General features: G+C 39.7%; 1 protein-coding gene and 1 pseudogene across 7 annotated transcripts in view; both read left to right on the top strand.

Moving 5' to 3' along the window:
- Positions 1–14,564, top strand: part of FRY (FRY microtubule binding protein) — a 505,649-nt gene that overhangs the window by 261,318 nt on the left and 229,767 nt on the right. The window lies entirely within an intron of this gene.
- Positions 1,705–2,564, top strand: LOC106735976 (60S ribosomal protein L6 pseudogene; annotated as a pseudogene).

Genomic DNA, 14,564 nt, shown 5'->3' on the forward strand with positions numbered 1-14,564 from the left:
AAAAAAAAAAAAAAAAAGAAAAAAAAACCTCTCCCCCCCAAAAATAAATAAATAAATGTATTTTGAGAAATTAATTTCATTGTGAGTTTTTAATGGGCCTCATTTTTCTGTGAGTCTTCCTTGCAGCATGGTTGTGGAAATGTTTCTCCCATATGGCTTTTCTTTTGTTCTGCCGCTGCAGAGTTTTCACTGTCTGAGGCCAAATACGCTGTTACTCTTTTGACTTGGGAATTTCTGTACCTGGCAGATGATATAAATATAAACATCAAACTCATGTAAGACTTTACCTAAGGTTTCAAATTCTGGAGGATTTTACCTACTACCCAAGCAGACACAACAAGAATTATTTTTATATCTTCTTGTAACAGTGGACAGATTTCTCTCCCCAGTCCATGTTTTCATTTCTTTGGACCAAACTTTATGTAAGGCATCTTATCCAAAGTCCTGCCACTCAAGGCCCGCAGCTTTGTTTCCTGTCCCTGAGTGGACAACAGAAGACCACCTCCAGGTGGGGCCAGCAGAGAGCGTAGCGGTTATGCCGCTGCACTCCCACAGGGCCAACCACAATTCAAGTCCCAGACCCTGTGGCTTGAAACTCACATCGAACACATGCACACACGTGCCCAAGATCCTAGGAAGAGAAGGGATTGCAGAGTGGCCATCCCACCTATGGGCAGATTTCTCACTTTCCCTCTCACCGTCTCTTCTCTGCCTCTGCGAGTACATACATGCTAAGGCAAACATCTCTTTAAAATATAATAAAAATACCTCCAGGATAATGAGACAAGCAGTCCTGCCCCTACACAGCCAGTATCTTCCTCTCTCCCTCCTGCTTTTCCTTTCCCTTTCTTGTGAATTCACTTCTGCATTTTTAGAAAGGTGTTATATTCTATTCAGCGTCTTCAAATACTTTGGCATGTGAGATTTGGGGTTTCGTAGTCCATTATCCTGCCTAAGTCTTCTGCAGAATCCTTGGTTTACTTCTCATGCGTATAACACCAGAATAGTCGTTGCACCATGAAGCTCATATGCAAAAAGAAGTTTCCATGGCAAGGCAGGGTTGGGGGTGCACTAGGTGAATAAGAGGAAGCACGAGGGGGCTGTCACCAGTTCTTCCTGTTTTGATCCCATCTGATGAATCTTCTGTGAACACAATCCTGTCCCTTACATTCTGTATTCAAAACCTTTATTTCACTCTTTCACTCTTCGATTTGGCCACCACCTATCCTATTTTCACCATGCACCTTTATGAAGGTGTTTCTTACCTGCCACCATGCACTTAGGGATGCTGCCCAGCTCCTCACCTTGCCTGTCAAGGCCCAACTCAAGTATCTCAGTATCTGAAAAGGCTTCTTTGATTTCCTCCCCACTGTCTGTGTGGACATGACTGTGTGGACACAGTCATGCCCACATGGACACATGCTTCCCCATACCTAAGTCTCTACTTTATCTAAATCAGCATATTATTTTCTCAAGCTAACTATTTTGTTTTTATGGGAATTCAAGTAATTAAAATAAACTAGAATAGAAAATATCAGAGCATATTATGGGTTTTAAGGATTAATGCTGTTTTTATAAAACTTTCAATTATGTGTGGGCATAGCAAACCATGAAATAAATTATACTTTCTATGGTAGGGGTAGGAGAGACTTCTTTTACATTAAAGAAATACTGTATTAGCCTAGCTCTTTCCCACTATACAAGATGGCAGGGGATAAGGCTGCAAAGCAGGATACTAAGGAGAAGAACCCTGAAGCCAAGAAGGCTGATGCCAGTGGCAAGGTTAAAAAGGGTGACCCCAAGGCTAAAAAGCCCAAGAAGGAGAAGCCCCATTGCAGCTGAAACCCGGTCCTAGTCCAGGACATCGGCAGATACTCCTGGTCTGCCGTGTATTCCAGGAAGGCCATGTACAAGAGGAAATACTCAGCCACTAAATCCAGGATCGAAAAGAAAAAGAAGAAGGTTCTTGCGACTGTCATGAAACCAGTTAGAGGCAAGAATGGTGGTACCTGGGTGGTTAAACTACGCAAAATGCCTAGGTATTATCCTACTGAAGATGTGCCTCAAAAGCTTTTGAGCCACGGTAAAACACCCTTCAGTCAGCATGTGAGAGAGCTGCGAGCTAGCATCACTCCTGGGACCATTCTGATCATCCTCACTGGATGCCAGAGAGGCAAGAGAGTGGTTTTCCTGAAGCAGCTGAGCAGAGGCTTGCTACTTGTAACTGGACCACTGGTTCTCAATCGAGTTCCACTGCATAGAACACACCAGAAATTTCTCATTGCCACCTCCACGAAAATTGATATTAGCAAAATAAAAATCCCAAAGCACCTTACCAATGCTTACTTCAAGAAAAAGAAACTGCGGAAGCGCATACACAAGGAAGGTAAGATCTTCGACGCAGAGAAGGAGAAATACAAGATTTCAGAGCAGTGTAAGATTGCTCAGAAAGCTGTGGCTTGCACATTTTACCAAAAATCAAAGCTGTTCCTCAGCTCCAGGGCTACCTACAATCCATGTTTACCCTTACAAATGGAGATTATCCTCACAAACTGGTGTTCTAGATTTTTTTCAAGAACCTAATTAAATAACTGATCATATATATATATATGAGAAATACTGTATTAGCCTATAATTTCCTTGGAGGCAATATCTGTATCTGATGCCTCTCCCTCTCTCTTTTCCTCTCACATACACACACGCTCACATATAAGACACACACATAACCCATATCTCCATGTTTAAGACAGTAGACAGTAAATTTTTGGAATGAATATATGAATGAATTAATTAAACATTAATATAACATCCTGAATACTGTGTGTTTGTAGGAAGCTGTGTGTTTCCAAGGGTTATTTTTCCCACCTCTACACTGATAATAATGGATACACTGATAATAATGGATTTTGTTCTATCCTTTATACTCAACAGATGAATGCCCTACCATGTGCTGAGTAGAGGAAGCATTGATCTCAGCCTCTTGCCATGGGGTATCTAAGGATACCTCATTATTCATTGATATGTTCACCTGTTCCCCACTCCTCCCTAGCAGTAAATATAGGGTAAAATGACTCTTACTGGTCAGACAGAATATACACTCTCAATACCTATGAGTCTCTGTTTATAAAGCAACTGTTACTATTGTCACAGGCAGTTACCTTCTCAATAAGTGCCTTTCTAAAAGCCATATTCTTCAGTTTTCCAAATTCAAAAGCTCCCATCAGTTTCGACTTTGTAAATTGAATGGATAAGAAGAGACAAAATCAAAGACATAGTTTTTCATTCAGACTGATCTGGATTTGAATCCTGATTCTACTTTAGTCCAATGTGGGCTTGGACCACTAGTTGACCTCCCTTTTTTCTCATTTGCAGCATGGGAATAGCAGTACCTGGCTCATGAGAGGAGTAGAGGGAATATGTGGAGCATCTAACCTAAGCATGGATGGTTGGTCAGCCATCATCATCTTCTTCCTCAACAGGGAGCTGTGATCAACAAACCAAGTTTTCTGGCATATTTCCTTGGCAATCAGCCTCTCTTTGTGTTTACTCAAAAAGAATGGAGGCTTGAGTAGGGCAGTTGGCTGCCTGCTGATGGGCTCATCAGTACCATCGGATGGTTGTCCTGAACCCTGCCATAGTACTGACAAAGCACTGCCAGAACTGCTTTAAGCAAACTTGGTCTGGGCACTCTAGATGCTGGTGGTACAGGAAGTGACAGAAGCAAACAAATAAGAGTATGCAATAGAGACAGTCTCCACTATCTCACTGTATTCTAGCAAAATGCTTGCGGCTTACCCAGGTGTGGATTGTTAGGCCTTAGCTGTGAAATCAGGGATTTGAAATTATCCACTTTGATGGCTTGCAAAGAGAAAATGTTTTAAGTTCATGTGTTTCTGAGACAAGTAGGAACAGCATAGTGCAGGCCATAGCAATGGGAGACCAGGTGGCTCCAAATGTAAAAGGTTGTGTTATTCAAAACCAGTTCAGAGAATTTTAATACTTTTTTGAGAGGTTTTTGCTATGGGGAACATGCATTCACCAGAGAGACAAAGAGAAAGAAAGCAAGAGTTCACCCCCTAGGGGGGATGAATATGTTATAATTCCTTCTTCTCCATTCTTCTCCTGGGATTTTGAGCATGCATGTGCCCACACCCTGTGTGAGTTTTAAGCCACCAGGTGCAGTGACTCAAACCACAGTTGACTATGTGGGAGTCCAGCGATGTAATCATTACACTTATCTACTGGTCCCAAGCATTTGAAGAATTTTTAACACGCTTCTCACCTGCTTCTTTTGACCACCCTCCTTTCTAAAACTTGGCCGATAAATAAGAAACTTGGTTTTTCACCATAACCTTGCGACTAATCCATGTGTTTCCGACCAAGTCACTTAAGTGATCCATGATTGGGACCAGCAGTTAGCATAATGGCTATGTTGCTGGACTCCCGTGTAGTAGATCTCGGTTGAGTCCCAGACCCGGTGGCTTAAACTCATGCTGGGTACATGTGTGCGTGTGTGCCCAAGATCCCAAGAGGAGAATGGAGGAGAAGGGATTGTCGCATGGCCATCCTCCCGAAGGGGTGATTTCTCATTTTCTGTTTCTCTCTGTCTTTCTGGAGAGTGCACGCACCCGATAGCAAAAACCTCTCCAAAAAAAAAAAAAAAAAAAAGGGATCCTGGGAGAAAAAATGAAAAAAGCCAACCAAAAAAAAACCTCCAAAAAAAAAAAAAAAAAAAAAAAGTGATCCATGACTATTTCTCATCTATAAAATGATAGTAGCTGATGCCACCCAGTTTTAGCTCCAATGTATGTAATAAATCAAGTGAAAGTCTCACATCTCTGAGTTTTTGATTCATGGCTGAATGAGTTTTTCATTGTCTGCAAGAAGCTGCAGTGGCTCTGCATCAGGGGTTGGACCAAGGATTCCATCTGGATCTGGATCTACAGCATATCAGCACAAAATATCTATGGAAAGAAGAAATTCTAACAAAGAGTTACTCAGAAAGAAATTGATTTATTCTTTTTCGGTTTTGGACCTGGAGAAAGAAAAAAAGTCTTCATGACTTCAAAAGAAAACCCTACACCTAGTTTTCTTGTCCTTCAGCAGAGACTAAGACAGAGTAAAAGACTCGTGCTCATCTTCCTCTATCATTTGGAAACATTTTTATGATGAATGATGATGTGAAAATGTTTTTTATTTTCAATTGGGATTTCTTGAGCCTTAGTAGCTCTTACAAACAAAATAGTTAACGGACAAGATGCAGGCAAACAGAATCTTTCAGTGAAGAGCCTGAAGCACAGGTGTTGGCTGACGGACACTGTAATAATTCATAAAGGTGCTAACTGTCATCCTGGTATGGAGGCTTAAAAAAAAAATCCTTAAGAACATGATCCAGCTGCTTTGCTAACATGAAAGAAACAATGAAAGGAATTTCTGTTTTGAAATAAGACTACAAGAAAAGTAGAAGTAACACAAAATATTTTCTGGGGGAAAGTCTTTGAAGCATTCAGGATGCAGGATGCCAAACTCTGTCGCACCACATGGCTTGAATCTGTCATGCCGTAAGATCATACTTGCATGCACATCAGTCGTGACCAGCTGGCACAAACATTGAAAGGCCAAGCAATTAGCTAATGACAGCCTGCCTGCATGTTAATGTTCAGAGAGTAGCATCTGCTGATGTACCTTTGTTCCTTGGCCCTGCATCTCAGGCTTCCAGCAGTTTCTAGGTGCTGATGTTACAGAGCTAGTGTCAGGACCACCCTCCAGTTAACCTTGAAGTTACAGGACATTGCACTGTAATAATGACACTGGTGGTCCACTACTGACAAATTCTACATGATGAACAGCTCTAGTAGTTTTCATGGATTTGATTGTGGTGCTGAGAAACCAAACCTGACCTCTCTGCGGATGTCTAGGTTTCAGAAAATATCGGATGCTTTATTCTGGAATTCTTAATAGTTAAGGAATTTGTGAATTGGGAAATCTTACTATACTACAGTATAGAATTACTGCCTCTAAGTTCAGATCTTTGTGTAGCAAATCTTCATTAAAACTGTTGTGATTAATCATGTTCATTTCCTTATAACCACTCACTAATCTCAGCCATGTCATATTTCACAATACTGTTTCATCATGGCCAAGTTTAGTGGTTTTTCTGCTCTGCTGTACATGCTAGTCTTCCTGTACTAAGCAAATGCTATGTGACTATTCACTAAAGATGTGAAAATAGCAGAAACACCAGTCTGATTCTCTTCACAGTAGACTCAAGTCAGCTTCCCAGAAAGACAATCCGTCTTTTTGGCCAACTCATTTTTAAATAGATGTTGCTATTGCCTCAACAAACTTAAAAGGGGAAATTTAAAAAAAGGATACAGATAGTTTCTAGGTTTAGCTGTATGCTGCGTGTAGTGATAGAATCAGAGGAATGTTGTCCTGACAGGAGACTAAGAAACAATGCTGCTCAGATGGGGAATATTTATAACACACTTTACAAAATATCGGCTTGTCTTCAAATGATAAGTACATAAATAACTTTTACAATAGCCATTTTATAGTAAAGCAGTTTAGCCTAGCACCTCACTCATTTAATCCAAAAAAACAAAAACCAGAAGCCTGAAAACACTTTGGCCAACACCAGAGATATTTGTTGAAATGTTTCATTCATTAGGTCATCAAGAAAATCATGACATATTTTTCTATGCTTTCCTATGCAAAAATGCATCATGACTTTCCCGATGACCCAGTAGTTGCTGAATGAAGTGATCTTGTAGATGAAAGATTACAAACTTGCTTTTTTCTCTCTGCAGTTTAACTTGAAGTGTTTCCTTATTAGGAAAAAGCTTGGCCTCATGTAAATGAAAAAATCTCTCTTTTGTGGCTCCTATAGGGGACTTTTTCATCTGTGATATGAAATTTAATGCATCACCATAGTAAGAGGCCAGTTGAACCTTGTAGCAAATACACCATGTGAAAAGTCTTATGAAGAAATAAAAAAATCAAAGAGCTTTTTACTTCATTTAATAGTATCAATTCAGTTCATCCATTAGTGAGACCATAATCTTATATCTAGTAACTTTATGAGGAGACTATCAAATTTTCCTTTTTTGTTATTGTTATTATTATTATATTTTTTTTTACTAGAGGGCAGGTTTGCTCATCAGAGAGAGACAGAGAGAAAGAAAGAGAGGAAAAGTAAGAAAGCCCCCTTCTGCCCCTGCCATAGGAGATGGTCACACAGCAGTCCTTTTCCCTTCGTTTCTTCTTTCGGAATTTTGAGCACATTCATGTTTTTTTCTAGCCACCAGATATAGGCCTCCAGCCCATACAGTTGCCTTACAGAATCTCGCCACCTTAACCACTATGTCACCTTCTGGCCTGCAACTTCCTCTTTAAAGAATACAAAGTGTATTGTTATTCTTCAAGTTATTTTCAGTCTTAGCTTTTCTTGATGTTATTGCTTTTTTTTACCATTTACAAAGGCATCATTTTTTAACTCAAAAGACTATCTGTAGGGTTGCATGGTGGTTAAGGCACTGGACTTCCACATGTCCTGGACCTGGTGGCTTGCTTTCTCATTTTCCCTCTCTCTGTTTCTGTTTCTCTCTGGTGAGCACACATTTCCTATAGCAAATTTTAAAATCGTACTAAGAATAAATAAAATTAAATAAATAATTCTTTTTAGAAAAAGACCATCTGTAAATATATAAATAAGTCAGGTGCTAGGCTAAACCGCTTTACCATTATGTTTTAGAGTAACAAACAATGCCAGTAAAAATAAGTTCAATAATAGTGGGATCCTGCACCTTAACCTTCATGCCACCCCTTGGCCTAAAGATGTTTTTAAATTATTTTTTTTATTCAACTTGAAGATATTTCTTGATGCCTTCAGGAACTTCTACTCCATTCATAAGTTGTAGTCACATGTAGGTTGATGGAGATAGAGTTGGAATCCATTAGGCTTTATTAAGATAATTCAGTCTTGGGAATACAAACATTTAAAAGAATGACTAGCCTATGAAGAGCACAGAAAAGGGATGCCTAAAGAAAGAGGAAGAGCAAGGACAGGAGGTAGGATTGTTGAAGTGAAAGAAGAGAGCAATCAGTAGTGTCTCATGGGGCCAGATAATGTCACAACCAAAAATCCGAACCTCCACAAGGGAAGGGTCTAGGTTCATGTCTGGACACCTCCCTGAGTTCACTGGGCTGCACATGCCCATGATCTATGACTGGCTGAAACTGGGATGGAACTTGGTGTCAGGACCCTGAGGGGGGTGTGAGCCTTCTCTTTCTCTGTGTCTCTCTGTCTTTTACTTATGAAAGAAATAAGTAAACTCTAAAAAAAAAAAAAAAAAAAAAAAATAGTGTCTGACTTCAGCTGAAAGATCCAGGAAGCAAATTCTGAAAAATAGCCAACAGAATGCCTTTGGAAAGTTACTGTGGTCTCTAGGGAAACATTTTTAGTAGTTAGAGAAAAGCCAGATTGTGAAGGGTTATAGAAAGAATAGGGGAGGAAGGAAAGACAGGAAGTGTAGACCACTCATTGGAAAACAGAATCTGAGAAGAGAGGTAAAAGAAACAGCAGCCAGAGGTGGCAGTGGGGCTGAGGCTGACCCTAAGATAGAAAGGTTTAAGCATGTTGGTACTGAAACACAAGAGGGGAGAAGAGGGAAGGTGGAGGATGAAGACCAGAGGCAGTAAGGAGTGGGCTGAGGGAATAAGGACCTGAGGAGGCAAACATGATCCCTCCACATGTATTAAAAGTCTACCTTTCAAAAAACATAGCGTGCACATTCACAGGGGTGCATTGGGACAAATAAAATGGAAAACACCAAAAATAAAAAACGACTCAGAAACAAATGAGTGAAGGTTGTATCTTACATTCCTTAGTAGCTGTTGTAGTTCAAAAAAAAAGAATATCTGAGTGAGCTTTAGTTAAAATGAAGTTAATTTTGTGGCTGAATGTAATTGAGGTTTCCCCTTCACTGTTGAAAAATGGATTTGTACTTGGGACTGTTAAATTTGGCAAAGAAATAGGCTCCGCTGAAATGAGCAAAGCCAGCTGCAAATAGGACAGATTATCTCAAGTTTTAGTTTAAAAAATATCGCCAAAATATTTCTCTAGATTTGTATCTACCTTCCTGTTCCATATCATAGGGTACTCACTGCAGCATCTTACCTGCTAGTCCCTTTGATTTATTTGAATGCTTTCTGTGTCATTCTCTTGATCTTCAATTTCCCCCCCAATGTATTGGGTGGAAAATCAGCATACGTTGTTTTTGTTTACAGAAAGGCACTTTAGTACCTAAATGGAATGGAAGGGAAACAGTTTCATCAGTTACTATAAGCACCCTTCTTCCACGGGTCTTCAGAGGGGTTAGCCATTGCTTTTCTTTTAGAAACCCAGTCAGAATTACGGGTGATGTCTGTTTTTCTCTGTGGACAAAATAAGGTAGGAGTCTACAGGCTCAGTTTTCCCCCAGTTGCTCAATAGTCCAAGCAGACAGAGTGACCAAAGCATGTATCAAGACAACTCACACTCCTGGGTCCTCAACTGCCCCCATGTTGGGGAAGTGTGTGGGGAGGCACCCTCGGTATCTAGAACTGGGAGTCCTCAACCTCACTCTTATTTTTTTTTGGTCAGAGGCACAGATAAGACAGAGAACACCCCCCAACCCCTGCCCAGTGGTCCATGGTCATGCCACGATCCTGTTCCTTCCATTTCTCTCTCATCAAGATTTTGGCCATGCAGACATAGGCACATACACACACACATACACACTGTTTTTCAAGCACCACAGCCAAGACCTGAGACCTGAACTTCTGTGGGCCATGAAGGACTCTGCTCCCAATGCATAGTATTTAACCACTGTGCTAAGCAATTGGCCCCTCAGGATTAATTCTTTTTTTTTTTTTTTTGTCTTTTTAAAAATTGTGTTTTTTTTTTTATTATTATCATAATCTTCTTTATATTACATTGGATTACATATAACTTTACATTGACTTCCATTGCTTTTTCAAAAGGGAATGCCATGCATGTCAGTCAATACAGAGGCATCGATCTCCCCGCTTTATCATTCAAAGTCTTTTCCATGCATTTCCCAATAATTATTATTATTATAATTTTTTAAAACAGTCAATCACTATTTCTCATTTTGCTTGTTAAAAGACTTCACCCATCATGAAATACTTCCCAGACCAGTCCAGTTGAGAATACTATACACGTCATCTTCAACAGATAATAAACCATATCTGTTTCTCACTAACATCCCCTCTATTGTTCACTTGCTATCTTTCTCTATCCTCTTCTCTTTTTTTTTTTTATGTGCTTTAATTAAGCATAACTACCTCTTCTAGATTTCAAGCTCTAGGAAGGCAGAATTTTCTGTTTAGTTTACTGAAGAGAAATCAAAGTCAGACTTGCGGTACTGAAATAATAATGAAAAGAAAGAAATGAAGAATGAAGTTTTAGTGATTAATCTGTATCTGTCTGATTCATATGAATAGATGAAGACTAATCCCAAAAAGGAAGCACATCATAAAAAGGAGACTATTCCTAAGAAGGATTTTTTTGTTTGTTTGTTTGTGCAAAAGGGCATATGCATTTGCCAGAGAGAGACAGGGAGACAGAGTGAGATAGGAGAAAGCACCTCCCAAGGGGAAGGGTCACACTACAATCCCTTCTCCTCTCTCTCTCCCTCCTTTTGGGATTTTGAGAACGTGAGCACACACTGCTGGCATGTTTCTCAAGCTACCTTTGTCTGGTATTCGACTGCCTTGTCTCACTCTCCCATTACAATATCCCTGCTATATACAGTTGTCTTCCAGAAGAGTTACTGAAAAAGTGATACATACAAGTAAAGGGAGAGAGGCCACAAGTTCCAACCATCAGCTCATAAAGTTTTTGGTAATAGGGAGCATAAACTCCACTCAGGGTTGGATAAGGAAGGGTCTCCGGCAGATCCACAAGTGTAGGTGAGTCTCCAAGGAATGCAGTTTCAGGAAAGCAGTTCTGGTACACAGGGATAATTATCAGCTGATGCGGCACAGCAGTCATCTTGTAGTTACCAGGAATGGTGTTGTGGGGGTCTGCAGTGTGAGTTGTCCTTGGGTATCTGGCTTCCTTAAAAATGGCAGAGTAGTTCTTGTTTTCCCCTGAGGTAATGCAGGGCTGGTAACTATCATCTTCTTAAGTTGCAAGTTCTTCAACCTTGTTTTCGGCCTCCGGGCCATCCCGGGCCAGAGAAGCAGGGAGGGGCAGGGAGGCCCCCCGGCCGCGTGATGCGCCCCCCAGAGTGGGGGGGGCGCCGGCCAGGCCGTTCCCGGCGCGCGGCTGCGCTGGGGGGGGGGCATGAGCCCCCAGGATTAATTCTTTACATGTGTTTCCAAAGTTGAGTCAAAACTAGCATAAATAAGATTTGAGAGAAAAATTTCTTGGACATGAAACTATTTGAACCCCATTTTCCTTTGGTTTACACTGAAATAATATGCTGATAATCCTGGGTAAAATGCTTTATGGTGTTTCAAACACTGGTCCACAGATCTCTGCCCTAGACCACAGGCCGGGGTCAGTCTGCTACCCAGCATCCTTCCATGTTCTGGTGAAGAGAGAGCCTCACTACACTGGTTTAAGTCTTTGTTAACTACCCAGAACAGGCATGTGAATTTCACTGCTAATGATATCAAAGCCCTGAGTTAATTTTGATAAACATGTACTTATAATCAAAGCACTGTGATTTCAAGACTTGAGAAGTGTAGTATTTTTTGTTGTTGCTATTGTTCAGCTTGGCTGTCTTATAACCACCTCACCTTTAAATTAAAATGTTTCCTCTAAATTACATATTAAAAATTAAAGTCAATGTACTGTTAGGCTTTTTTTTTAAGAGAAAAGGACAATTGTGCTTTATAAATGTTATTTTTCTATTTTTCTGTAATACAACTTTGTAGTTACACTTGGAAGCTCTGAGGAAGCTAAAATTAAAGCTTTAATTATGTTAGTGGGAGTGTGTACTGTCCCAGGAAAATATGTGACAATTAGTTTTAGCTCCTGACCATTATAAAAAAAAGGTACACATTTTAATCTTATCTAATTCCAAGAATAGTAGTGTTAAAAGGGGTTTTAATAATAGCAATGGTATTCAATTACTGACTACTTTGTGTCATTCATCTTTCAGTTCTATGTAGTAGATTGGTATTTTTTAATCCCCAGTTTACCTAAAAGGTAACTAGAGCTTATGAAAGTTCCGGAAAATTGAACAATTTTATATTAATTGCAGTGATGTTTCTAGGTTGGACATGTTTATTGAAATATCTCCCAGGGCAGTAATAATTTGTATTTTCTAGGTTAGTGTGTGGTATGCTACACAACTGGAATTGGGGGGACTAAAAGTCAGAAGTATAAAGCAATTTATTAAATGATCCCTTTGTATTCCTCAAATAAAACACCTTTTTATACATAAAAATCTCTCTCAACTTATAATTGCCTATGACCTGTCCAGCGTGGCCATATTTCCTCTTAGAGACTACAGAGATGCCTGGTGTGAAAAGACTAAAAAGTGAAAATGCAGCTATTGACATTGTTTGACAATTGTGGAAGCCAGTGACTTTCTTGTACCGTTCTTGAACACTTTCAGAGTCTCTATTTTTTTCTTTTTTTAAGTAAAGTTATTTTTATAAATAAAATGACAGCCCATTATATACAGACAATACTTTTAACATAACATGTTACCTGTCATTGCCTTTTTTATTTTGCTGTTTATTAAAAAAAAATTGTTGTATGATCACTTGTCTGTTTATTGTATGCCATTTATTTAAGCAATTTGACACCAGTCCTTTTTAAAAAAAATATTTATTTCATTTAACTTTATTTATTTACTTATTTTAATTTGATCAGAGAGGGACAGAGTGAGAAAGAGAGAGAGAGGAGAAAAGTGAGAAAGCAAGCCACCAGATCCAGAACTCAAACTGCAGTCGGCCACAAGGGAGCCCAGCACCATTAACCACCACGCCATCTGCCGGCTCCTTTACACCAGCCCTTTTGTTCTCTGCCTGTAGGACCTGTTTGTCTTAGGTATTCATACTCGTGAACATAGTTGCCATATTTTCACATTGGCATTTTGTGGATTATACTACCATATATGAAATTGAAACATTTTAAAAATTAACTTATTTATTTTTCCACATGAATTTTGCCAGAAAAAGACAGAGAGAGAGAGCAAGAGAGTGAGAAAACAAGCTGCCAGGTCCAGGACTCAATCTACAGTTGACCATGTGGGAATCCCAGTGCTTTAACCACCATGCCACCTGCTGGCCCCAGAACTGGATGCATTTAATATGCTTAGTGCTTCCATAAAATGCAGTAAATTCTGGTACTATTTTCAATCAGTAATTGGGAACTTTGAGATGAGCAGGTAAATACTATGTTGATTTAGTAAAAGTGGCACTTCTTGACCAAAACATCCCAGTATATATAAGTTTCTGAAATGCTGTTGGAAATTTGGGGAAATTATCAAATGTAGAGAAGTTGCATGAATGTTATATATATAGTATATACAATATATATATTGTATTTATTTTTCTTTAATTAATTATTTCATATCATTATTATTTTAAAGTTTGCTATAGGGTACCTGTGCTCAACACACAGAGAGAGAAAGAGGGAATGTGAGAAAGCAAGCCACCAGGTCTGGGATTCAAACTGTGGTTGGCCATGTGAGAGCCCAACACCTCAACCACTATGCCATCTGCCGGCACCAAGACTATTTTCTGAAGGGAAAGGTAGTGGAAATGGAGACTTCCCAAGATGTGAGAAGCACTTTTCCTTAGAAAATGCTGACACTTCTACATAACTCTTTATGAGGAGAAAATCCCCTGCAGATTGTCAGGACAGCAGTGGTCTTTGACCCTGGGAGAGAAAACAAAGCCCAGGGCACAGATTAAGAACTGCATCTCACTTCTCATATGACAGGTGTGATATTTGCCACTTGAATCCAATCTGTAAATGGGAAGAATATGTTTTTAAAAATACACTTATGGAGGGACCAGCAGTTAGCATAATAGCTATGTCACTGGACTCCCACGTAGTCGACCGTGATTTGAGTCCCGGACCCAGTGACTTAAACTCACACTGGACGCGTGTGTGTGCATGCCCAAGATCCCGAGAGGAGAATGGAGGAGAAGGGATTGCAGTGTGGCCACACCCATGGGGGGTGATTTCTCGCTTTCTGTCTCTCTGTGTCTGTCTGGTGAACTCATGCACCCTATAGCCAAAATCTCCCCCCAAAAAAAGAAGTACACTGTACTTACATCACAAATGGCACCATTATTTTGTTTCTGCTTATTGATTAAGTACCCATCGTTTTTTCTGTCTTAATTTCAACTTACTACTTATTTTAATGCTCTTTGAGAACCAGGATACCTTGAATGTGTAGACTTTAGATTCTGTGCAATGGGCCTCCTCTCAAAGAACCTCAGGGCTCTCATATAAATGTATTGCCAGTTTTCTAATGTATGTAAAAATAAACATGTAAAATAAATTTGTATGTAAAATAAGTAGTATTACTATC

The sequence above is a fragment of the Tupaia chinensis genome, unplaced genomic scaffold, assembly GCF_000334495.1.
Source record: "Tupaia chinensis unplaced genomic scaffold, TupChi_1.0 Scaffold000597_1, whole genome shotgun sequence".
NCBI lineage: Eukaryota > Metazoa > Chordata > Mammalia > Scandentia > Tupaiidae > Tupaia > Tupaia belangeri.